Source organism: Monodelphis domestica, chromosome 3 (genome assembly GCF_027887165.1).
Source record: "Monodelphis domestica isolate mMonDom1 chromosome 3, mMonDom1.pri, whole genome shotgun sequence".
Classification (NCBI taxonomy): domain Eukaryota; kingdom Metazoa; phylum Chordata; class Mammalia; order Didelphimorphia; family Didelphidae; genus Monodelphis; species Monodelphis domestica.
In genome coordinates this window covers 351,812,557-351,837,652 of record NC_077229.1, presented here as the reverse complement: position 1 = coordinate 351,837,652, position 25,096 = coordinate 351,812,557, and the positions used below count along the sequence as shown (strand labels likewise).

General features: G+C 34.3%; 1 non-coding gene across 1 annotated transcript; it reads right to left on the bottom strand.

The window, feature by feature from the left end:
* Nucleotides 1-22,745: 22,745 nt before the first annotated feature.
* Nucleotides 22,746-22,852, bottom strand: LOC130458604 (U6 spliceosomal RNA). Its single transcript, XR_008918018.1, has one exon. It is a non-coding gene; the product is annotated as a U6 spliceosomal RNA (small nuclear RNA).
* Between the last annotated feature and the right edge of the window lie 2,244 nt (nt 22,853-25,096).

The window sequence follows — 25,096 nt, the reverse complement described above, 5'->3', positions numbered from 1 at the left end:
TTTCACAGAGTAACAGTAGAATGTCTTAGAAATCCTATCATTAACCTATAGGAGTCATGAGAGCCAAGTCATAATATTGTGGTTCAGCTTAGTTGGGTGACTTCATGTATGTGTGTTTGAGGGTAGTTTAAAGACTACTATTCCTTATGATGACAGAAAAATTAGAGGTATTTGAAATTTATTACTCAACTTTCAATACTACGCAAGAAATGGAAACAAAGTAATTGGCTTTCAGCTCACAGATGATTTTACAAATTGTAATATATGAATATTTCAACAGTACATAGCTGTGCCAAATGAAAAGATTAATAGGAAAAACACTCATAAGGACACATGTAAAGTGATGAAAAATGAAGTAAGCGACATGAAGAAAATAATATAGACATTTCCAAAAAATATAAACAGAAACAACAGAAAAAAGAAAATTATCACTGTTTAAGTATAAATATCAAGATTGATTGAAGAATGGAAAAAATGCACTTCTCATCCTTTTTGTAGAGGTGGGGCACTATGATTATGCAAATATATGCAAATATTGAAGTTTGATTGATGAATGATTAGCTTTATTTAACTTATTTTTTCTTTATAAAAAATCCATAAAGTAGGAAATCTGGAGAGGTAACAGGGAGGGATATATTTGGAAATGATGGTTATGTAAAATAATATATAAATACATCATTTATAAATAACATTATTCCTGAGGTTTTGGAATATTAATTGAAATTTCAAGAAGCCAAAAGATTTTAGGAACAACATGACTTTTAGGGCACGAATCTAATATTTCAGGATTGCTCTTTTCAATGTCATAATAGTTGAACTAAGAGTATAGAATATAGAGAACCAACCATGAATCTTCCTAATACTATATTAAATGAGCCTCAGTAATCAGTATCAGTTAAGGAAAAATCTCCCATATCATCTTATGGAGGTCCTATATAGAAACATATGTTCCAGTCAGCCCTTTTCACAATATTTTTATCTCCTTAGGTCCTTTCTCTTTAAGGACTTTAGCTACTAACTCTGAAAGTCAATATGTCAGCAAAATCAACTGCCTATTGTTCATTGAACAGGTTACAACAATCCAAGAAGGGATGGAAATCACAAGAGTATCTCCTACATAAAGTATAATTTGAATTCACCTGCTCTATACAAACTACACCTCATTTTTTTTCTATCTTTCTATTAATAATGCACATTAAACATTCAAAGTTAGTTAAGTACCAAATGTTAGAATATGGAAGCAGAGCGAAGATTTGTTAATTGGAAGAATAAGCATCCACACAAGATATTAAGCTCTATTTATTATAGTGGTAACCATCAAAACCTTCTGATACTAGCTAAGATAAAGAGTGATGGATCAATGAAATAGGTTGGATACACAGGAAATAGTAGTACATTACTATAATAGTGCAGCATTTGATAAACCCCAAAATAAACTTTCTGACAAAAATTCACTATTTGACAAAAATGTGGGATAAATTAGAAAACATAATAGCAGAAACTAGATATAGACCAATATCTCACAATGTATACCAGGAAATATTCAAAATAAACATATGACTTATACATAAGTGATTCTATAAATAAAAAAATGAAAGCTTGGAATATTTTGTCTGTCATGTGTAAGGATAAAGGAATAATTTATGATCAAACAAGAAAGAGTATTACAAAATGTAAAGTGGATGATTTTGATTACATTAAATTTAAATGGTTTTATACAAACAATAACAGTGCAAATAAAATTAGAAGAAAAGCAAAAATCTGAGGAATTGTTTTTATTGAGATTTGTTTTTGATAAAGGCCTCATTTCTCAAGAATGTAGAGAATTAAGTCAAATTCATAAGAATACAAATCCCCAGTTGATAGTTGAAAGATATAAACAGGCAGTTTCCACAAGAAGAAGTCTAAGCTATCTATGGTAACATGAAAAATGCTTTAAATAGCTATTAATTAGAGAAATGCAAAGTATAAGAACTCTTAGATGCTACTTCATATCTATCAGATTGGCCAAAATGACATAAAAGGAAACTGATATTTGTTGGAAGGACTGTGGGAAAATCAGGACACTAATACATTGCTGGTGGAGTTGAGCAGTGATCCAACCATTCTGGAGAGCAATTTGGAACTAAGCACAAAGGGACGATACAATTGTGCATTTCCTTTCATCTAGCAATACCACTAGTAGCTCCATATCACACAGAGATCAAAAAAAAATGCGGGGGAGCAAAGACCTATTTGTTCAAAAATATTTTAGCATCTCTTTTTGTGGTGCCATAGAATTGAAAACTGAATGATATCCATCAGCTGGGAATGGCTGAGCATATTATACTATATTATTTTAATGTAATACTATTATCTATCAGAAATATGAGGAGGATCATTTCAGAAGAAAAAAAAGAGAAAAAGAAAGACTTACATAAATTGATGCAGGTGAAATGAGCAGAACTAGGAAAACATTGTATACAATAACAGCAATATTATGTGATGAGCAATTATGTATTATATTACTATCATCAGCATTACAATGACTGTACAATTCCAAATGAGTTACGATTTAAAAAAAAAAAAAACTATTTAGCTCCAGCAAAAGAACTGATAGTCTGAATGCAGAGAATTTATTTAATATTTTCAAAATATGTATCACTTTCTATAAATATAACCAGCATAGAAATGTTTTACATGATTGTCCATGTATACAAAGAATATTTTGTGTCAAATTGTGCATAATCTCTAGAGGTAGGCAGGGAAGGAGGAAGTGAGTAAGGGAAAATTTTGGAAATCAAGATATTAGAAAATGAAGGTTAAAAATACATGTACTTGCAAAAAGTAAAATATTATATAAAAAGGAAGAGTAAGCATGCAGTGTGGCCTCAATGCAGAGGTATTGAAAGAATACACAGACAAGATTCAATTATCATTAAGAATAAGATACTCATAGATCTGGGGCACGTAGGTGATTCAGTGAACAGAACACAGGGTCAGGCATCAGGAAGGGTCATCTTCCCATGTTCAAATCTACCCTAAGAAACTTAATAGTTATGTGACCCTGGGCAAGTCTCTTGAGCCTACTTGCTTCCTCACGTACAAATAAACTGGAGGAGCAAATAGTAAATCACTCTAGTATTCATGCCAAGTAAAAGAGGCATCATGAAGAGTTGGACACTGCTAAAAAGAATGAACAACACAAATAGTTCTAATAGCTAGCAGAGAGAGGACACAATACTAAATGAGATCTTTAAATCAAATCACCATTCTAGACCAACACATAAAATGCTAAATATTAGGCAGGCCTTCCAAAAAGGATAAGGAAACTAGCTAAAGAGTATAAGTTTCAAGTTCAGTAAATATCTCTGGAGGAATGGGAAAATTGGGAAGGAAATTGATCAGAGGTATTATAAAGTTTTTCCAGGACACAAAAGAATGAATTGATGGATGAACAAATGAAACATTTATTAAGTACTTAGTATGTACAAAGTTCTGATCCAAAAAATAGATTTAAAAAGACAATCTCTAATCTTAAGGAGCTCACATTCTAATGAGGGAACAGAACCTATAGAAACTTTCTTCTGAAAGTCATATGCAAAAGTCCCATGGTTCTTTGGGTGAAGCAACAAAACGGATGTTAATACAACTTCTCAAATGCTTCTTTGTTTGACAGATAATGCAAACTGAATGGATTCAGAAAAAAAAAAATCCTCATGCTAGAATATGTTGGGAAAGAGACAATCATGTAAAGTAGAGGAGGGGAAAATCAGTAAAAACATAAGAACCAAATGGAAAAAGTTAATATTTTTTCTAGGCTTGCAGGCTGGATAGTGAAGTTCATGGTTGCTAGATAAGTAACAGTGATAAGCATCCTCTGATACTTGAGATCTGTTTTAGGCTTTTTGTCACTGCTTCCATGGAGCAAGTTACTGTTGTGAAAAACATTTGGCTTGAAAGCAGGAGTACACAGAATTATCTGATCCTGAGAGTGGTCCATTTGTTTTTGTGATAGCACCAATTTTTGTTCAGTTATGTAAGTTTTCCAATGAAGAAACAAGATAATTCATCCACCCTAGATAGTCCACATTCATTCATAATTGAATTATTCTGTTCATCATGATGAGAATTAGCTGTGGATCTAGTTTTCTGATTTTGCTTACTAGAGGCTCTGCAATAAGTCTAAACTGATGAAGAGTAGGATTAGAGCATTGTGTTTTTTTTTTCCCTTGAATAATAGAAATCAGTTTACATTAAATACAGTAAACATTTACTAAATACCAGTTATATGCTAGGTTGTGTACTAGGCATTGTAGTAGAAAGGCAAAAATATTATAATACCTACCCTCAAGGAGTTACCTTCTACTGGCATATCACTCATCAGTATGACTGAATGGAAGATTGAGGAAGATTTTGTCTAGGCCTCTTGATCAAGTTAAATCTTTAATAGGACACCAACCAACAGCTTTCCTTGCCAGACTAAAACTTGAACTTTATTTATTTGAAGTTATTTTTAATAACATTTGCCTTACTCATATTTTTTATCCATTTTACTTGGATTTGATTGCCTTTTCTATCAACTGATTTTATTTTTAAAGTAGGATCTTTTATGCATTTGATGAATTCAAATCACCAGCCCAGATGAACTGTTTCCTAGAGTCCTGAAAGAAGTCACAGTTATGATTACTAAGTCACATTTGATGATATTTAAAAACTGATGGAAAGGAGAAGAAAGAGTTACTACTACACTAGAGAAAGGTAAATGCTCTACAACTTTTTAAAAGGGGGAGAAATGAGTTTTGAACTATAGAATAGTGACCTTGATTCGTTGTCGAGGATAATTCTAGGGCCAATGTACACTTACAGAGATAAATCTAGGGCCAATGTATAATTACAGTGGGCAATTTAAATTAGACTGAGAAAGTGTTTTCAACAATTAAGAGCAGTACAAAAATGGAATGGGCAAAATTAGAGGCTGATAGATTCCCTTCTTTAGACATTATCAAGTACTACTTGTCAACCAGAGTAAAGGGGAGCTTGAAAGGAGAGGAGGAAACATAGAATCATACATAGCACATTGGAGCTAGCTGAAAGATATATTTCATAACAATTACATTAATAATAACAACAACAAAATTTAAATGTTTTAAGATTTGCAAGATATTACAGACAAGTTATTCCCTCAAAAGAACCCTTTGTGATAGATGCTATTTTTCTCCCAATTTAAATATAATTCTCCCAATATAAACTGAGAATGAGGATAGTCAATTAACTTGCTTGTTACTTAACTAATTAATCAAACACCTAGTGATTGAGGGGATATTTGAACTCGGGCCTTTCTGACTACGGATTCAACACTATATACTCCACTAGTTATCTGCCCATTCAGACAGTTTTCACTGTTCAATTGGCAAGTATTAGCTCTACCTCCAACTCCTGAACACTAGGGGCATTTACATGCATAAAAAAAAGGAAAAATGATTGAGTAATTGAAATTATACAAATCATTTCTAAGGTCATACTAGTCCCTTATCTCAGAAAACCTTGCCTTTTTCACCATTATAATCATCTCAAAAGAACATAAAAAAAAAACAAAAAAACATTTTTTAAGTTGAATTTCATGAACACCAGGAACCAAGTACACTTAGAACAAAGAAAAGGAATATATGGGAAATAACAAATCCCTATTACTTTTTAAAAAATTTTTACTCCACTATTATTTTTTGAAAAGAATATTATAACAAATTCATCATAGTGTCTTCAAAACTTCCTTACTTATTTGTGTTTCTATATATTCTTTTCTGATTCCATCTACTGATTTTGATAGCGTTCAACATATTGTTTTTTTCATTCTTTTATTTTTCAAAACTTTAATCTCCCCCATTCTTCTCCTCATATGAAAGGAAGAAATGATATACAAATACATGTATGTATATGCATGTATTTGCATATGTGTGCATGCATATTTATGTACATTATATATACATATACTTGTCTACATGTTCCTATAAAAATAAGCCTAAAAAAGCAAAAAATACATACATTTGGCATAGCCAAAATATATGTCTCATTCTTCTTCATTGCCTTATACCTTTGTCAGGAAGTAGGAGGCATATTTCATCATTAGCCCTTTGGAAATGTGGCTGATCATTGCAAAAATCAGAGTTAAGAATTGTTTTTCTATATGATATTTTATTCTCCTTTGACTATGTATCTATTTGAGAATGACTGTCATTCCTATACAATTGAATCAGTAATGTATATACCTTTGGTATAGAAATTTTATTAAAGAAATTTGTTGCAGAGATTTCTTCCCAGTTAAGTATTTCAACAAGGAAAACTTCTAAAAACTCTAGTGAACCACGACTCAATCAACACTCCATTAAATTCCACAAAATTTCTTAAGTGAATCTTGAATGGATCTTCATAATACCGTGTTCTTATATGGTCATTTTGAGTTCCTTTGGGAAACTAAGAGCTGAAATTAATCTTTCTAGTAAAAATCATGTCTAATCTATATGTGCCAGAATTGTATGATGGTGTTGTATGATGATAATGATGATGTAGAAGAAAAAAATTGAAAATATTATCTCATTTGATCTTTACAATTCTCTTTGTATGTCAGTTCTTTTATTTTCTTCATTTTATAAGCAAGAACATGAGGCAAATAGTTTAAGTGACAGACCCAAGATCACAAAGGTGGCAAGTACCTGAAGCCAATTTGCATTTTGGTTTATCCTGACTTCTAATTCAGGTCTAAACTATTGAGGCAAATACTTGCTTCAACAAATAAAACTACCTATAACACTACCAAGAATTTACCTATTTCTTTTGAATAATTACATATATGTAATTTTAGGTAAATTCTCAAAGACTTTCTAATCTATTTTCTATCCATACACATATAAGTATTTATACATGTACATATACATAATATTGTAGATATAACATAAACTAGATATATTCCATGTATATATATATCTGTATTTATATATTTATGTTTGTATATATCTATGTGAATTTACATTGGATTCCATTATTCTGGGTATGAATACACACACACACACACACACACACACATCTTAGATATGGGACTGTTAACTTGAGAAAAACACAGAAAAAGTAAAGTAGTCAGAAAAACCAAGTGTTTAATCAGGAAAGGGATAGGTCCATAATCGACTGCTATCACAGAGCCCAGCACCAAAAACTTCACAGGCTCTACACCCTAGGGATTCTGGGAACATATCCCTGGAAGGGTCACCATGATGGCTCCAAGGAACAATAGAATTTGGGGAATTTATATACTATTTGTGGAACTAAGGACAGGCAAGTATGATTGACTGGCATTACCCATTACCATGGCTACAAGGAAATAAGAGGTCCAATCTACACCAGTGGGATGCAAACAGGCTTGGGAAAGAAACCATAGCCAGCTGGGGTATCAGAGAGTGTTGACAATAAATACTAAAAAGATGATTTCTAAGACTAGAAGGGTACTTAGCATTCCCTTAGATCTGCTAGCCCCACCTAAACTGGGATTATCAAGTACTTTAAGGTCTATTGTTCAGTCTGGAACTGGTGAGTCTGATTCTTCCCTTGGGGCAAATTCTCCTGGGTCAGGGGCAAACTTGGGGTCTCCAGATTTCAAGGTGACAATATAATACAAGTGCAATGTCAAAATATTTTAAAAGTCATTTAGCTATTTCATGAGTTAGGAGAAATGATTAAAGATTCTGTTTAAAATGAAAAGTTCAAAATCAAACAGATATTTCTTCATGAATTAATGGAATTTAATATATTTGCTCAGCAGCAGTCAACAACAACAGCAAAAAGCAAATTAAAATAACACAAAGGGTTTGTTAATGGACCATGTTATAGTTGTGCAATATCATAGTTGTTTACTTTACAATTGAATGATTTGTGTCATAGAGAAGCCATGGGGAGATTTGTTAATAACATAATATCTCTGAGTACATAAACGTCTTTCCAGTGAAAACTGTCTGTACTCTTATGTTTTGCTTCATTATAATTTCCACATTTAAGCTGAGTTGAAGGGGAAATTAGAAGAAATGAATATGATGAATAAAAATATATTGAGGCTTGTATATATACACAATACCTTGTATTTTGGCTGAGTGAGAATATCAGATGGCTGCAATGACAGAATAAAATGCCAGAAAAAAGTAAAGGTAAAGACTTATTACCCATTCTCTTTCCTTCTTTGGGTCAGTCATTTATTTATTTATTTGCTTGTTTGTTTGTTTATTTGTTTATTTGAAACCCTTACCTTTTGTCTTATAGTCAATACTGGATATTGGTTCTAAAGCAGAAGAATGGTAAGGGCTAGGCAATGGGAGGTCTTGTGCCCAGGGTCACAAGTCTGAGGCCAGATTTGATTGCAGGACCTCCCTTATCTGGGCCTGACTCTCAGTCCACTGAGCCACCCAGCTGCCCCCGCCACCCCAGCAGTTACTTAAATCATACTCTTATTTTCTTATTTTATTCTCATAAAAATTAAATTTATCAGGCTATTGATTATTTTTTAATGAAGGTACTCTCTCATAAAGTATATAAGTCTTTATTCTATAGGTATGTGTTTCTTGAAGACAACAAATGGCAGGGTTTTGGGTTCTAATCAAATCTGCTATTTGTCTACGTTTTATGGGTGAGTTCATCCCATTCACGTTCAAAGTTATGATTGTCACTTGTGGATTCCCTGGCATTTTGATAACTTCCCCTAGTTCTGACCTTTCTTCTTTAGCTATCTCCTTTTGAACCAGTGATTTACTTTAGGTCAGTCCCCCTAGTCCCCTCCCTTGATATGCTTCCCTTTCTAGCCCTTCCCTTTTTATGATCCCTTTCTCTCCCCCTTCTCCCTCCCTCCCTTTTTGTACTCCCTCCCCCCCTCTCCTTCCTTGATTTTCCTTTTTTCTTACACTTTTGGATAAGATAGAATTCAGGATCCCAATGGATCTAGATGTTCTTCCCTCTCAGATTTGATTTCATTGAGAGTAAGGTTTAAGTATTACCACTTCACGCTCTCTTCGTCTCCTTCTCATATGAGAATTCTTCCCCTCTCCTTCCCATGTGTATCTTTGTATGGGAAAGATTATTCTATTTAGTCCCCCCCTCATTTCTTGAAGTAAATGTTAGTATTATCGATGATTCCCCCCCTTTTTCTTTCTTTGTCCACACTTTCACCAAATCTTCTTGATGCCCCAATCTTTCCCTATGCATGATTCTTCTAACTACTCTTATGATGCATACAATTTTTGAGAGTTAAACAATACATTTTCACCACATATTAATATATATAATTTGATATAAATGTAGTCCTTATAGAAGAGAGTTTGACTTAAAGAAAAAGATAAGATTTATCTCCTTTTCCCTCTCTTTCATATTTACCTTTTCATGTTTCTCTTGCTTTCTGTGATTGGATGTCAAATTTTCCACTAAGTTTTGGTCTTTTCTTAGCAAATGCTTGGAAATTTTCTATTTTGTTGAATGCCCATACTTTCCCCTGGAAGTATATAGTCAGTTTTGCTGGGTAGTTGATTCTTGGTTGGAGACCCAGCTCTCTTGCCTTTCTAAATATCGTGTTCCATGCTTTGCAGTCTCTTAGTGTGTTAGCCGCTAAGTCCTGTGTGATCCTTATTGGAGTCCCCCTATATCTGAAGCTCCTCTTCTTGGCTTCTTGTAGGATTTTCTCCTTTTCTTGGAAGCTCTTGAATTTGGTGATTACATTCCTAGGGTTTGTCTTTTGGGGATTTAGTATAGAGGGTGTTCTATGAACCCTTTCTATTTCTATTTTGCCCCCTTGCTCCAGAACATGTGGGCAATTTCTTTCTATAATCTTCTGTAGAATAGCATCGAGATTTTTGTTTATCTCTGGTTTTTCGGGGAGACCAATAATTCTGAGGTTGTCTCTTCTTCCTCTGTTTTCCAAGTCTGTGACCTTTTCAGTGAGATATTTCATGTTTTCTTCTAATCCATTAATTTTTTGGCTTTGTTTTATTGATTCTTGCTGTTTTGTAATCTCACTATCTTCCATTTGCTTAATTCTGGTCGTTAGGGACTGGTTTTGTTTTCAGCTTTGTCTGCCCTTCTATTAGATGCTTCCAGCTCCTTCTCCAATTGTGAAGTCTTGTCTATCAGACTGCTGATCTCTTTCTTCCATTTTTTTTCCAAAAGGCTTCCATCTTCTGGGTAAGCTCCAGTTTGAGATCTTCCAGAGTTTGTGGATAGTTTCCATTTTGGGAGGCATGTTCTGATTTTGTTTGGATTTCATCCTCATTCTCTTCTTTTCCTTGGGTACTCCCTCCATAAAAGTTTTCAATAGTCACTTTTTCCCCCCTTTCTTCTTGGAGGCTTGATTTTGGGACATGTGAGCCATCCCTTTGGTGGTTTTATTCTACTTTCTTTTTTTGGGGCTAGGGTCTGAGTGATGTGGGCTGGTTTTCTGTGAATTTAGGTTGCCTCAGACTAGTTCTCCCCAGCTGCTGAGGTTTCTTAGAGGGCAGACCCCTGTGTTCAGAGCTGCAGCCACTTTGCTCAGAGCAGGATTTTCCTGTGAAACAGCCCTGAGAGGTCGTTTCCTTGCAGTCTTTAGATCCCAAGGACGCTGGTGTGCTCCCCCCCCCAGACAGAGACACTTCTCACTCACTTGCTGTCCCAGTGAGCCCTCTGATAGCTTACTCTGGTTTGGGGGGGGGGGGGAAGGGCCACTCAGTTCAAGTTTTTGTGCGAGCTTTTCCTCCTCCTTTTAGTGTGGAAATGTTCAAACCCCACATACCTTCGTTTCTGTGGGGTACTGGGGAGTCCCTCTGTTCTTCCAAAGGTGATTTTTATGCTCTTTTGAGGTAGTGTATTTCGTTTGATGCCGGGGAAGGGAAGGGATTCATATCTAGATTGCAGCCATGTTTACCCGGAAGTCTGGACTGAATATTTTAAAAGATTTCTACTGCTCAAAAAAACCCCCAATAAGCTATATTTATATGATAACAAGTTGGATTATGTTTCTTACTACGGTTGTGCGGGACTTGAGCTGAACCCCCTGGATTTGGGAAGGGTACCTTTTGCAAGAATGCCAGACTCCAAAACTTAGCTGAAAAATAAAAAGAGAAATTTATTAATTTAGAAGGTAATATTGAATCTGGCCAGAAGGACAGCATAGATGTAAAAATGCCTCCCAGAGGACATCATTTCTGGTGTCTTTATACTCTTTATATCAGGTGATAGTTGCATGACTTTGTAAGGGTATGCACTCAGGCACAAGGTGGAGTTAGTCTTCTGAAGGGGGTCAGCCTGAAGACACAGGGGGTGACCCTCATAGTTTAGGGGACAGATAGATATCTTACATACAACCTGATGGTATCAAAGCATAGCCTGGAGCTGCATCTCTATGTCAACTTCAAAACCTAAAGGATGGTCCAAGAAGGATAATTTTCTCAGGGGACTTTCCCTTTGATGTAGCAGGAGTTATCAGGAATTATCAGATGTTTGGGGGTTAATAGTCACAAGGATATAAGGAAGCAAAGGAATTTTCCTGCTTACAGTTTGGCCTGAAACACTTCTATCATGGGGGTAGGGGGAGCTACAACATCCCATGTCACTACTACAATGTATTTCATCATAGCAAGCACTTTCCTACAAACAATCAAATGACCCCAAGTGCAAAATGTTTGCTAAATGCAATAGTTCAGTAAAATTATTTAGTATTTCCAATGATCCTATGAATCACTTTCCTCTTAGGTGGTTAATGATCACATTAACAAGTTTTATTTTTCAAATGGAATTAATAATTTGATAAACATTAACAGATATTTTCCTGCATTCATAGTGACCTTCAGATTATTTCAGGCTCAAAGCCTAGAACACAACAAGTTCTGAGAAGCAATTAGTCAAAAAATATATATTAAGCATCTATCATGCTCCAGTCCCTGTGTTAAGTGGTAGGGATATTGAAAAAAAAAAGGTAAGAAATAATCCTTTCTCCCAATGAACTCACTGTTTAACTGGAGAAACAATAAAAAGTCCTCAAAAGATATAAATAGGATAAATTGGAGATAATAAGCAGAGGAAAGGCACTAGCATTAATTTTGTGGTTGCTCAGGCATGTCTGACATCAAGACCACATTTGGAGTTATCTTGGCAAAGACACGGGAGTGCTTTGCCATTTCCTTTTCCAGCTTATTTTATAGATGAAGAGCTGAAGCTATCAAGATTAAATCATTTCCCTAAGGTAACAAAGCTACTAAATATTTGAGGTCAGATCTGAACTCAGGAAGGTAAGTTTTCCTGAATTTAGGACTAGCACTGTATCCACTGCTCCATCTCCCTGCCAACTATTTAAAATGAAAACAGGATGGGAAAAGGCTTCTTGTGGAAGATTACATTTTATCTGGGACTTGAACAAAGCCAAGGAAACTGGGAGACAAAGATGAGGAAGGAGATCATTCCATGTTTGGAGGAGAGTCAGAGAAAATGCACAATTGGGAAAAGAGCGTCTTACGCAAAGAATAGCAAGACTAGTATCACTGTATCTTACAGTACCTCCGGGTGAATAAGGTTTATGAAGACTGAAAAAAGGAGAGGAAAAGGTTATGAAAGCCTTTAAATAAGTAACAAAGAAATATACAATTTAATTTCAAGGTGACAGGAATCATGGTCAGAACTGCACTTTAGGAAGATCAATTAGGCAGCTGAATGGATTAGAGAGAGACTTGAGACTGGGAGATTAAGAATATTAAAATAGTTCAGGTTGCAGGTGATGAGTCGACACTAGAATAGTGGCTGCATCGCCAGACACAAGAGGCCATATGTGAGAAAGGCTACGGAAATAAAACTGGACTTGTCAGTTGATTGCACATGGGACATGTTTGAGAGTTAATATCAAGGACTGAGTAAGTGGAAAGGTGGTGGTTATCTTTGACAGTATTAGGGAAATTTAGAAGAGGGAAGGGTTTAGAAGAAAAAAAATATTCAGTTTGTGACATGTTAAGTTTAAGATATCTATAGAATATCCAGTTTGAGATGTCTAATCGGCATTTGGAGATGAGAGTCTAGAGGCTAGAGATTTGATAATCTCTAAATATAAGGAAATGGTGAAAAAAGAAAGATGTTCCAAATTCTAATCTGACTCACCAGCCTAAATTGAACTAGTGGTTCAATATTCACTCAGGACATAGTTCACAGTTAAAATATCATTATTGCCCTAGGTTAGAACACTTTGAATTCATTTTCAAGTGTCTTCCACTTAGATCTATTACTTCTTATAGTGACTGCTTTTTTTTCCCTCCTTGAATCTCCATATCTCTTTGCTCTGGCCCATGTCTTCTACCAAAAGTCTCTTTCTCCCAAATCCGTTTCAGTGTTACTCTGATGGAGTTTATACCCAGGTGAAATCTAAAGGTCATGTAACATTTAATGGGCAGAAAAAGACCCCCCCCCCTTCCCCAGATTCAAATTTCCACTTGCTCTATATCAAATTTTTGCTAAAGCTTCAAAATGTAAGGTTTACTAACTTGGGCTTAAGCAGAGTAATTTTAATGCTGCCAGTGGACTCACAAATGCTTTCAATGGTCCTTTAAATTTTACTCTTCTGGGACAAAGGCTAAGTCATACCATCATAATTACTCTCCTGGTAGTTAATACTTGTAGGCCCTTCTTTATGTGATTGTTGCCACCCAAGAGTATTTTAAAGTGATTTAAGAGCATTAATTATGATTATTATACACTAGTACCACCCTCTGTCTTGTTATCCTGTGTCCATATGTTAATGATACTTTTCATATTGGCTACAGAATGAAACAAGGTTCTGTCCATAGAAAGTTTTCTTCTTTTATTTGACCTTGGGTAAAGAGAATCAGATAGTTATGTGAAAATGAAAATTATTTAGGAACTCTTTTTAAAGTCATTCTGTTTTATAGGATGCAGAGGTTTGCTTTTAAGAATGCAGTTGATTCTGGTGACTCATTAAGTAAGGCAACATTTAAGTGGTTTCACAGCTCAGAGGTAAGCGCTGTCCAGTTCTTAATAAGCAGTCCCTAAAATATCTTATAATATTTCCCCCCTTTTCATCTTCATGGCCCTTCGAGCAGGAAATGAACTTATCTCCTAAGAAGTCCAGTCTGGCACTGTATTTAATGAAGTAAATAAGACTATAGTGCATGCAATTACAGTGGAGACACATTAATGGCTCTGTTGTCGGGAGATAACATGGGGACATTAACAAGCATTGCCATGAGTGTTCACTGCAATAAATATTTTGACTCAAAAGGAAAGTGCATGCTTTAGAACTAGCCCATCTCACATCCAGGACACATACTCCATATGATCTCACCATACTTGCAAATTCATCCATAACCGGAAACTAAAGGTTGCTGAATGAACAGTATTTATCTCTAAGTTTCTCTTTTTTTAAATTTAGAAGAGGTGTCCTTAACATAGTCTGTAGGGCCTGTACTTCTTTTGGATGGGTATCTGTGAGAGGTGTTAAAAAATTCACCTACACTGAATTTTCTCTAGAATGGTATCTATCTTATAATTTTGGTAGATGATATATATTTATAAGTAATGACTAGCTTCTCCTGTATAAGAGAATAATAATATATTTGAATCATTTTTCAGTAATAACAATAAATTCATGGTAATTAACTTACATCATTTTTATATAAGAGTTAACAGAAGTTAGAGATATAATCTGTAAATCCATAACCAAGAAAAGTTTACTACACTCAAAAGTAACGAGAGAAACATACTGAGTACCTATTGTTCAGTCCACTTCTGGATCAGATTCCAAGGAGGAGATACACACAGTAATGCAATACACAAGAGATACTTTATTCAAGCTATAGCTTGGGCCTCCACAAGAAGAGGAAGACCCCGAGCACTGCATGGGTCTGGTTTATATAGAGTGGCTCAGGGTGGGGGTCGCCAAAAGTGAAGGCACATCAATCTTAGTCCCAGATGTTTCCCTTTAACATATGGTCTGGTCAGTGACCTAGGTCAGGTCAGTGAAAGCTGAAGACTTGAGATAGCATATGGCAGTACATAAATAAGGACGTAGTAATTTTAGTTCTTGGGACAAGGGACCCTATTTAGGGTATTGTCTGGAGGGCAATTTCCAGTGATAACATTATGTTTCTTCACTATAAGTGAGTCACCTAAATGTAGGATCAAAGAAAGAGACTTCAAAATCCACATAATCCAGCTTTCTTCATTTTACAGATGAGGAAATGGAGATTCAGTCACTAGGATATTTTAGGGACTTACTCAAGGTCATGAAGATAGTAAATGTCAAAGGCTGTATGTGTCTAAACCCACGGTCTTTGACTGAAAATCCAGTGATTTTTTTTTCTCACAACATGAATGATAAGTAAGATTTTAGTCTTGAAATTACTAGGATATGATCAGAAATATAAAAATGTTCCACAGATCTTTCTCTTCTTTCTTGCTTTTTCTTTCTCTGTAAGAATGTAAGCCTTTTCTTATGTGCTACCAGTGCCCTCTTAGTACTCTGAAGCTGGACTCTGGGTGATCTTAGAAGAGTGGAAGAAGTCTCCCTTCTAGTTGCCAAATATCATTGACAGAGCAGACAAAGCAGCCTCACTGAAGCAGCAGAGGACCCTCAGGGAATAAATGGCAGTCATCAAAGTCCAGGCAAGTTAAACCATCACTGCCACTACCTTGACCAACATCTCCCCTCAGACCAGGAGTCTGAACATAAGACCTGTGCAATGGTAGTATCCTCTATTGCTTATATATATATATATATATATATATTGCTTCACACATTATCTCTGTAGCATTCACTGAGGGGAGAAATAGATCCCTGTGGAAAAGGGGCCCATCTTCTTTATTACTGTAACTCACCTCTATTTAGCAACTATCACCCTGAGAGTGGTGGGCACCAGAGCCATGGGAATAGAGCAGTCTCCTAAAAATTGTTGCTAATTTTAGCCCAGTCTTTGCTACCTTCCTTTGCAGAGATTGTTTCTATTGAGAAGGGGTGAGCTCTTGCCATCAATTGCCAGACAGCTACATGAGGGAGACTTATGAGGCAGTGTGCTGGGCATATCAATCATTCACCATATTCCTTTAAACACTGTTAGAAACATCTCAGGACCTAGTCACCAAAAGCCTTTGTTGAAGCAATCCCAGGACAGTGCCTAAAGCCATTATCCAGGGAATCAACTTATGTGGAAATAGAGCCAGCCATTCTTCCAGTAATTAAGAAAGTTACATTTATTTATCATGTAGAAAAGAAAGTTCTTGTGACAAACAAGGTGATCAAGGTGGAAAAACCGTTATGAAGTGTTACAAAGTGAAGTGGCAGAAGCAGTAGAATGTGGCACACAGTAATAATAATAATGAATGATTATCAACTGTGAATGACTTAACTATTACCAATAAGGTAAGTATCCAGGAAAACTCCAAGGGATTCATGAAGAAATTAAGATAACCACCACTCTAGAAGGAAGACTCCAAATGCAAAATGAAACTTTCCATTCTTTCCTTTATTGCTTGGATGAATTTTTCTCTTGTGTAAGCAATATGTCTTATTTCATGACATGAAAAAATATGGAAATAGGAATTATATAATAATACATGCACAATCTATATCATATTACCTGTTTTCTTGGAGAGAGGTGAGAAGTTGGAGTGAGGAAGAGAACATGAACTGCAAAATGTCAGAATGAATACTAAAAATTATAATAGTATGAAATCTGGAAAAAATAAAAAATTTAAAGAGGAAGTTCTTGTCACCAAAGTATTTAACACAGCAAAAGCTTCAACATAAAAAAATGAATATGATTTTATCAGTGGAAATACATTAAAGAAGCATTACAATCAACTTTGTTGCTGTATACTAAGGATAATGCTACCTTTTTGTGTGATTCACAGCTAAACCATCTCTATAAGTTGTCTCCCCCACCATATAAATACATAGCTCCTTATACATGTAACCCCCCAGTCATTATTTTGCCACTTCAAATTTCATCTCCTTGAAAGGAAATTCTATTGTATATTTTCATTTGTGTCCTCAGTGCTTAACACAGTTCTTTATGCCCAGTATCCATTTGTTTTTTTAGTTCTTTTTAATGTCACCTTTACATATAATGTAAGGTTTCTCCAATAAGAAGCTTTACATTTTATTGTTATCAGTATTTATTTGTGGTGTCAAGGGGAGTGGTTAATGAAATTTGAAAATAACTTTTTTTTTGCCTTTCTTTGTAACTCCACTATACAGAAATTGGAAAATAGTAGGTGTTTAATAAATGGTTATTGACTGACTAACTGATATAGAACAACATTGATAAAATAAATACATGGGCCTTTTTCTCCTTTTTATCTATATGATGTGACTGGCACAAAATTACAGGTATTTTTGAATAATTACATCAATTTCTAACACTTAATTCCTTCCCTTAGTCATAACATGTTTGGAACAGGTCAATTCTGAGGGCCACACTTCTGGAAAGGACTTTGAGAAGTTAAATAAAATCTAGATCAGTGATTCTCAAACAACATTCTATGTTTCTTTTTATATTTATAACTAAATTTAAATATAATTTAAATCCTTTTAAATCCCATATATTTTATTTTGCACATTTAAAAGCTATTCTAAGAAAGAATACATAGTATTCATCAGGTTGAATAAGGGGTCTATGTTATGAAAAAAAATTATGAACTTCTGTAATAGAAGGCAACAAAATATTGAAATACACTATACAAGACACCAAGTTGAATTGAGCCTAACGATTCATCCATTGGATAAGTCACTGATGCTATCTGAGACTTAATTACTTCACTTTGAAATAATAATAATAATAATAACAATGTTTGCTTTGTAGGGCTATTATTAGGATAAAATGAGATGTTGTTTTTACATATGGTAAATTTAAAAGCAAAATGCATATACATGTATATTTACACATCCATAGGCATATATATCTATAAATTATAGATTGTTTAACAAATAATCTTGTTATCATCATTGGAAGTTAAAAGAACTAAAGCTATTTAAATTGAAGAATCTTGAAAATAAAAGGTCTTGTCACCGGAGAATCATAATAATTGTATTTAATATTTGAATGGCTGTCAGAAAGAGAAAGTATCAAATTTGTTCTTGGTCATGGAGAGGACAATGAATGGAAATTTTAAATAGCTGTGATTGGATTGATCTAAAAGTAGACAGGGATACTTCAGAAGCACTGAGGTTTTACCTCCTAGGAGGTGATTAAGTACAGGTTGAATGATGTCTGAATCCATAGGTGGTGAATAATGGGAAATCAAACCTTCAGAACTTTTTTTCTAGTCAAATAAACAAAATATGACTTTGAAGTCATGAAACAGATTCCCTTATAGAGTTCATAAATGGATTCTAAAGTCTTATATAGAAAGTAGCAATATTTCTTAGGCAAATTTGTGGAGAAAAGGCAAATGAGTAAAGTTAATTCAGCAGAGAACAAGAATAAATCCCAAATTTATCTTTTTTTTTTACATTTATTCCAGCCTAACTACCCTGCTATAATCGGCCTGGTGAGATAAGTGGCAAACTTGAGATGAAAAAAATGCCTATCATGTGGAAGGAAATTGCTAAGCCATGCAAGGTGAATTAATTCTTCCAGTCTATCAGGGCAAAATTTAGGGAATATTTATGGAATTGAGACAAACTACAAAAAAAGCCAAGCTAACCGCCCTCTATAAATGGTTCCTTGAATGTATTATATAAGTAAGGGGTGATCACATTTTCTTCTAAGTCAATATAAGTGAGGTAATTATTTACAAAGTTAAAGATGCCCAACCAAATTAAAAATAAAACATTTTGGAAACCCAAAAGTATTCAAGTTCGGGATGGAAGGAGACAACAGAATCTGAAGTAAAACACATATAGCAAAAGAGAAAAGTGCCATCAAAAATTGGGGATGAAGTTGTCAGGCCAGAATCAGGAACAATGAAAATAAATGAAACCCTAACTCAAGATTCATTTAAGGACTAGGGAAATATCTTGTTTACAGATGGGAATAGAGTAGGGATTCAGAGGCAGATTACCTGAAGAGAAAATGACACTTTTCAGAATTAAATACCTGCTATTTTCTCTTCCTTTATCTGAGCTCAGTTTAGAGGTTAATTTGTAACTAGTTTGCCAGGTCCTCTTCTAAGTGGTTGCTTTCAATAGTTCCCAATATTAGCCTCTGTCCCAGGATATCCCTGCCAGACTGATGTATTAATCTTATTTTCAAAATGAGTACATTAAGAAATTTGTAGGAAAATGGTAATGTCTTTTTTCAATTTGACTTTGGATATATCATATAAATTCATAGATTTGAAGCTAAAAGAGATTCGAGATATCTTTTGATCCAGTGGTTCACAGCTTTTGGGCCTAAGAATCCTGCCAATGCATAAGTTATTGCAAAAGATTTTATAGTATACTAATAAAGTTTATTTTCTGAAAAATAAATGATATGTTCTTTGCTTATATTGATTTCTAGTTTCATCTTTATGTGTAAATATAATACATATATGTAATTATGAGAGATTTCACTTGGAAGTATTACTCATCTCATAAAATATTTTATGCATTTTCTTAATTAATAATTCTAATTATCACTTAATTTCTTAAAGCCTCAGTTGCTTAATTAATATAGTAGAGATAATAATGTCTATGAAATTTATTTCAGGGATATTGTAAGTAGCAAATGAAATTTTATTGTAAAGTGTTTTGTATACTATACTATCAAATAGCACTTAAATTTATGATGATTATTTTTGTTCTTATTAATGGTCTGATGTTTGTTGTTGAGCTCCACAGAAGTTAAAAGAATCTACTGACTCAAAAACACAAAACTACTGACTTTGTCAAACCTTCCAAATTCTACCATTTTCCTGATGAATAAACTGAGACTCAGACAGTATAAGTAACTTATATAAGGACGTTTAAAATATAAATAAGGAGTTCTGGATTTTAACAAAGTCCATGTAATCCCAAAGTTTCTGCTTTTCTTTCTATATAATTTTGCTTGTCTTAAATTGTTTTATTTCTAAACCATTTAACATTACCACAAAGGGCTTTGACAAGGGGATTAAGCATTTATATAATTATATAGAACTTAGAATACTAAATTATTTAAAGTTATTTCATTCAATCCTCTTAATGGAGATGAAGAAAATTTGGGACACTGATGCAATATTGGTTGGAACTGTTACCTTATCCAAAGAATTTGGAAAACAATCTAGAATTATGCCCAAAGGGTTATACAATTATATATACCTTTTGATCAAGGGATACCATTACAAGCTTTGCTTGCTAAGGCAATGAAGGCAATGAAGGCAAAAGGGAAAAGAACATATATGTTCTAAAATATTTATAGTATATCTCTTTATGGTGGCAAAGAACCGGCAAGCGAAAGGATGCCCATCAATTGGAGAATGGCTAAGCAAATTGTGGCATATGATTGTGATAAAATCACTTCTCAATAAGAAATAACAAACAGGTTAATTTTTTAAAAAGAAAAACACTACATGAAATTATAAAACATGAAATGAGCATTACTAAGAGAACATTTTATACTACAACAGAAATATTGTTTAAAGAATACCTTGTGTTATTCACAATACTCAACACTTCAAAATACTCAATCATAATTACCTGTATAGGTTTCTGTTGATTCATGTATTTCCATTTAAGATTTTCTTCTCAGCTCTGCTTTTTATCAGGTATTGAAATTTCTCCATTCAACTAAATGTTCCCCCACATACACACCCATTTAGGATTATACTCAAATTAACTAAGCAAAGTTTTAATCATGTCTTTTCCTTTTTATTTAATATTATATTCCAGGATATTACCTCTTTAAAACTTTTGTTTTCAAGTCTTATGTGATATTGACTTTTATTTACTGGAATTTGAACTGTTCTTTTCAAACTCCTTGGAGTATTCACTTTTTTTCTCATTATTTTCTTAATTCTTTCTCATTCTTTCTTTGAGCACAATAGTATTCCATCACCAACATATACCACAATTTGTTCAGCCATTCCTTAATTGAAGGGTATAACCTCATTTTCCAATTTTTTTGCCACCACAAAGAGCATGACTATGAATATTCTTGTACATGTCTTTTTCCATATTATCTCTTTGTATTATAAACCCAGTAGTGTTATGACTGGATCAAAGGGCAGACAGTCTTTTAGCACCCTTTGGGCAGAGTTCCAAATTGGCCTCCAGAATAGTTGGATCAATTAACAACTCCACCAGCAATGCATTAATGTCCCAATTTTGCCATATCCCCCCAGGATTCATTACTTTCCTTTGTTGTCATGTTAGCCAATCTGCTAGGTGTGAGGTGATACCTCAGAATTGTTTTGATTTACATCTCTCTGATTATAAAAGATTTAGAACATTTTTCATGTGCTTATTAATAGTTTTTATTTCTTCATCTGAAAATTGCCTATTCATGTCCTTTGCCCATTTATCAATTGGGGAATGGCTTGATTTTTTTGTACAATTGATTTAGCTCTTTATAAATGTGAGTAATTAGACCTTTGTCAGAGGTTTTTCTTATGAAGATTTTTTCCCAATTTGTTGCTCCTTCCTTCTTATTTTGGTTGCACTGGTTTTGTTTGTACAAAAGCTTTTTAATTTAATGTAATCAAAATTATTTGTTTTACATTTTGTCATTTTTTTCTAACTCTTGGTTGATCTTAGAATCTTTCCTTTCCCAAAGATCTGACAAGTATACTATTCTGTGTTCATCTAATTTACTTATAGTTTCCTTCTTTATATTCAAGTCATTTACCCATTCTGAGTTAATCTTGGTGTAGGGTGTGAGATGTTGATCCAAACCCAATCTCTCCCATACTGTCTTCCTATTTTCCCAGCAGTTTGTATCAAATAGTGGATTTTTGTCCCAAAATGTGGGATTTGGGGGTTTATCATAGACTGTTTTGCTGAGGTCACTTATCCCATGTCTATTCTACTGATCTTTTCTGTCTCTTAGCCAGTACCATATAAAAATATGAAACACTGTAAAAGAGAGAATTTGCAAGGCAAGCCAAGCATGCAACATAAAGAAAGGACATCATCTGTCAATCAAAAGGTAACATTCCATTTGGGATGTTCCCAAGAGCAGCAGTTGGAGTCAATCCTGGCTGAACCGAGAGACTTTATTTTGGAGCCAGGCTGAGAGGCTTCTGACTGGACCCCTCTTATCTTCTGACTTGAAGCTGAGAGACCCTTGTGGCTTCTGGGGCTGGGAGAGAGGCTGTTGAAGTAACTTTTGGCTAGTGTGGCTGATGGTGGTGACTGAACCTGAAGAACTGATTGTATATCTGAGATTTGAGTTTGAGGAAGAAGAAAGAAGAAAACATTTGTCCTCTTATCTCTCTCTGACTGTCTCTAATAGTGACTGCCATTTCCCAATACCCTCCTAACTCCTTGTAAAGATTAGAGAAACCCCCATCCTTCTTACCTCATCCTCTATCATTGTCCTATCTTCCCCAATAAACCTCCTTACTTGAGAAAGAGAAAAAGTATCTTCTCTAAACCTCACAGTTTACCTTTGAGTTACTTAGGTGACTGACTAAGAGGGGGTAGGGAAAGGGAGGTAGGAGGGAGAGGGTAGAAAAACAGGTGGCATTTGAGGGAGGAGGGTAGGCAAAATCTTGATCTATTAGCCATCTAGTATTGATCCATAGGCAACTCCAGTATCTCATTTATTACAACAGTCCCTCTGAAGTATCCCCTCTATCTCCAAGTATCTTCTTTATTATGACGCTTTACAAATTTGCATGTGATCCTTGAGCAGGGGCCATATTAATCTTCTCTGTATCATTCCAACTTGAGTATATATGCTGCAGAAGTGAGCACAAGTGTATTATTTCTTAAATTACTTAACAGATTTTTTTTCATGTTGAATGTTATTTTTCCTTCAATTTTCTGATTATCCTAATATTTCATTTTATTTCATTGACTCATCATATCTCTTTAATCTGATTTTTGGAGGCATTCCTATAATTGGATACAATTTCCCACCTCATGTTGTAAGATATTTATTCTTTATTTTTCCCCTCCTCAAATATTCCCAACCCTAGCAATCTTGCTTCTGGCCTCGTCATTTACCTGAAATCATTCTTTGTAAAGTTACCAACTATCTCAGCTTTTAAATTGTATTTTTTTCACTTATCTTTTTATTTGATTTATATATGCATTTTGACATTATTGACTACATCTTCTTTCTGGAAACTTTCTCCCAATTTTGTTTGCATTACTCAATTATTTCTTCTCATTCCTTCTCAGTCAATTTTGCTGTATTATTTCTAACACTAACTACAGGCATCACCAAAGGTTTGTCTAATATAGTCTATTCTTTTGCTGTGTTCTTTTCCTTGGCATTTTCATCAACTTTGATGGGTTTATTTGTTATTCTTTTTAAGGCAAATCTCATTCTATTTATTTAGGTTTAATCTCTCTTGTCAACTTCTGTTTTGTATTACCAACTTTATTTCAATCTGGACATCTTGTTGATATTTCTATTTCAGTATGACCATGTTACTATTCATTATCTTTCTACCTGCCTACCCTTACTCCAGACTTCCTTATTTCTATTTTGGTTAATACCATTCTTCCATTTGTCTAGGCTTATAATTGTTGAGCTGGGCCTCTTTCTGCTATCTCTTCACACTTCTTGTTAACTCTTCTATTCACCTGGGTAAAATTATTATCTATTCCCAGGTTAGCCAAATCTTTATCTTGAGTTGTGTTCTCTTTGTTGAGTTCCAGTCTCACATTTCCATGGTTTATGGGGCAGATCAAGCTGAATGTCCTCATGATATTATAAAGTCAATATGTTTGCAGCAACAAAATATCTTTTCTCCCAAACCAAATCTTCTTTCAAAACTCCTATATTTCATTAGAAGATACCACCAGTCTTCCAATTCCTCAAGTTTGTTGCCACAATATTATCTTCAATTGCTTCTCACCCCAATATATCTAAAGAGTTTCTAAATCTTGCCACTTCTAATTCTATATATCTTCTAGCTTACCTCTTCTTTCTACTCAAGTAGACAAAAATTTAATTCATATTCTCATCTAAATTGTTTCCTAATTGATATCCTTACCTTAAGTCTCTCTTTACTGTAGTTTAATTTATATGCAGCTATGAAAAATAACACAATCTCATCATTTTCCTTTTCAATCAACTCCTTTTGATTCTTGTTATCAAATGCAAATTATTCCCTTTATCTTTTTAGTTCCCAAACCTTTATCCCATTTTCATTGTACATTTCTACACCTTCCTTTTTTTGTTATTGAAACTAGCTTTGTCTCTGTTCTTCCTATGTAACACTCTATCTCCTCCTTTTCCTTTGCCCTTATATTGGCTGTCCTACATGCCCAGAATGTACTGTCGCCTCAACTCCTCTTCATTAAATCCCTCACTACTTTTAAGATATGATTCAAGAAACATCTATATTTAGCTTTTCTAGATTCCCCCCTCCACTACTGAAAATTATAACCCTTTTCTGTAACTTGGTAGTTTTGTTTTTTGTTTATCCGTTTTAATAAGTTGTATGTACACATGGGACACAAACTATCTTTGCCCTCACTGCCCAAAATACAAGTAAGTTAGATTTTACTCCACTTTCAGGATTATCTAGTATCTTTGAATATTTAGGTTCTATGAAATTGTTTCCAGTCCCCACCAATGTCACTCCACAAGTTTAGAGTATATATTCCCCTATACCTCAGTTCCCTCAATTCCATTAAGCCACTAAGAGTCAGATTAGCTTTCATACAGAAACATTTATTTCAAATGGCATAGTCACAGATATAAAAATGTATTCCATCAACACATTGGAAACATAGTCCTTTCCACCTTTGTACCAACTGTGAATTTTAGATTTACTCCACCCTGCTTAGTCTAACAAACAGGAATGTAAACACCCCTACTTAAGGATTAAGTGTTGAGGAGATATGACCTATGACAGACATGTGCTAGCAAGTGACAGATCAGAAACAACTGACAGATCCCCTGGGATGTCCTAAGTCAAGCTTAAGCTACCATTGGTACATGTGAGATGCAGGAAGTGATGTAAAATATGGTCTATATATTTC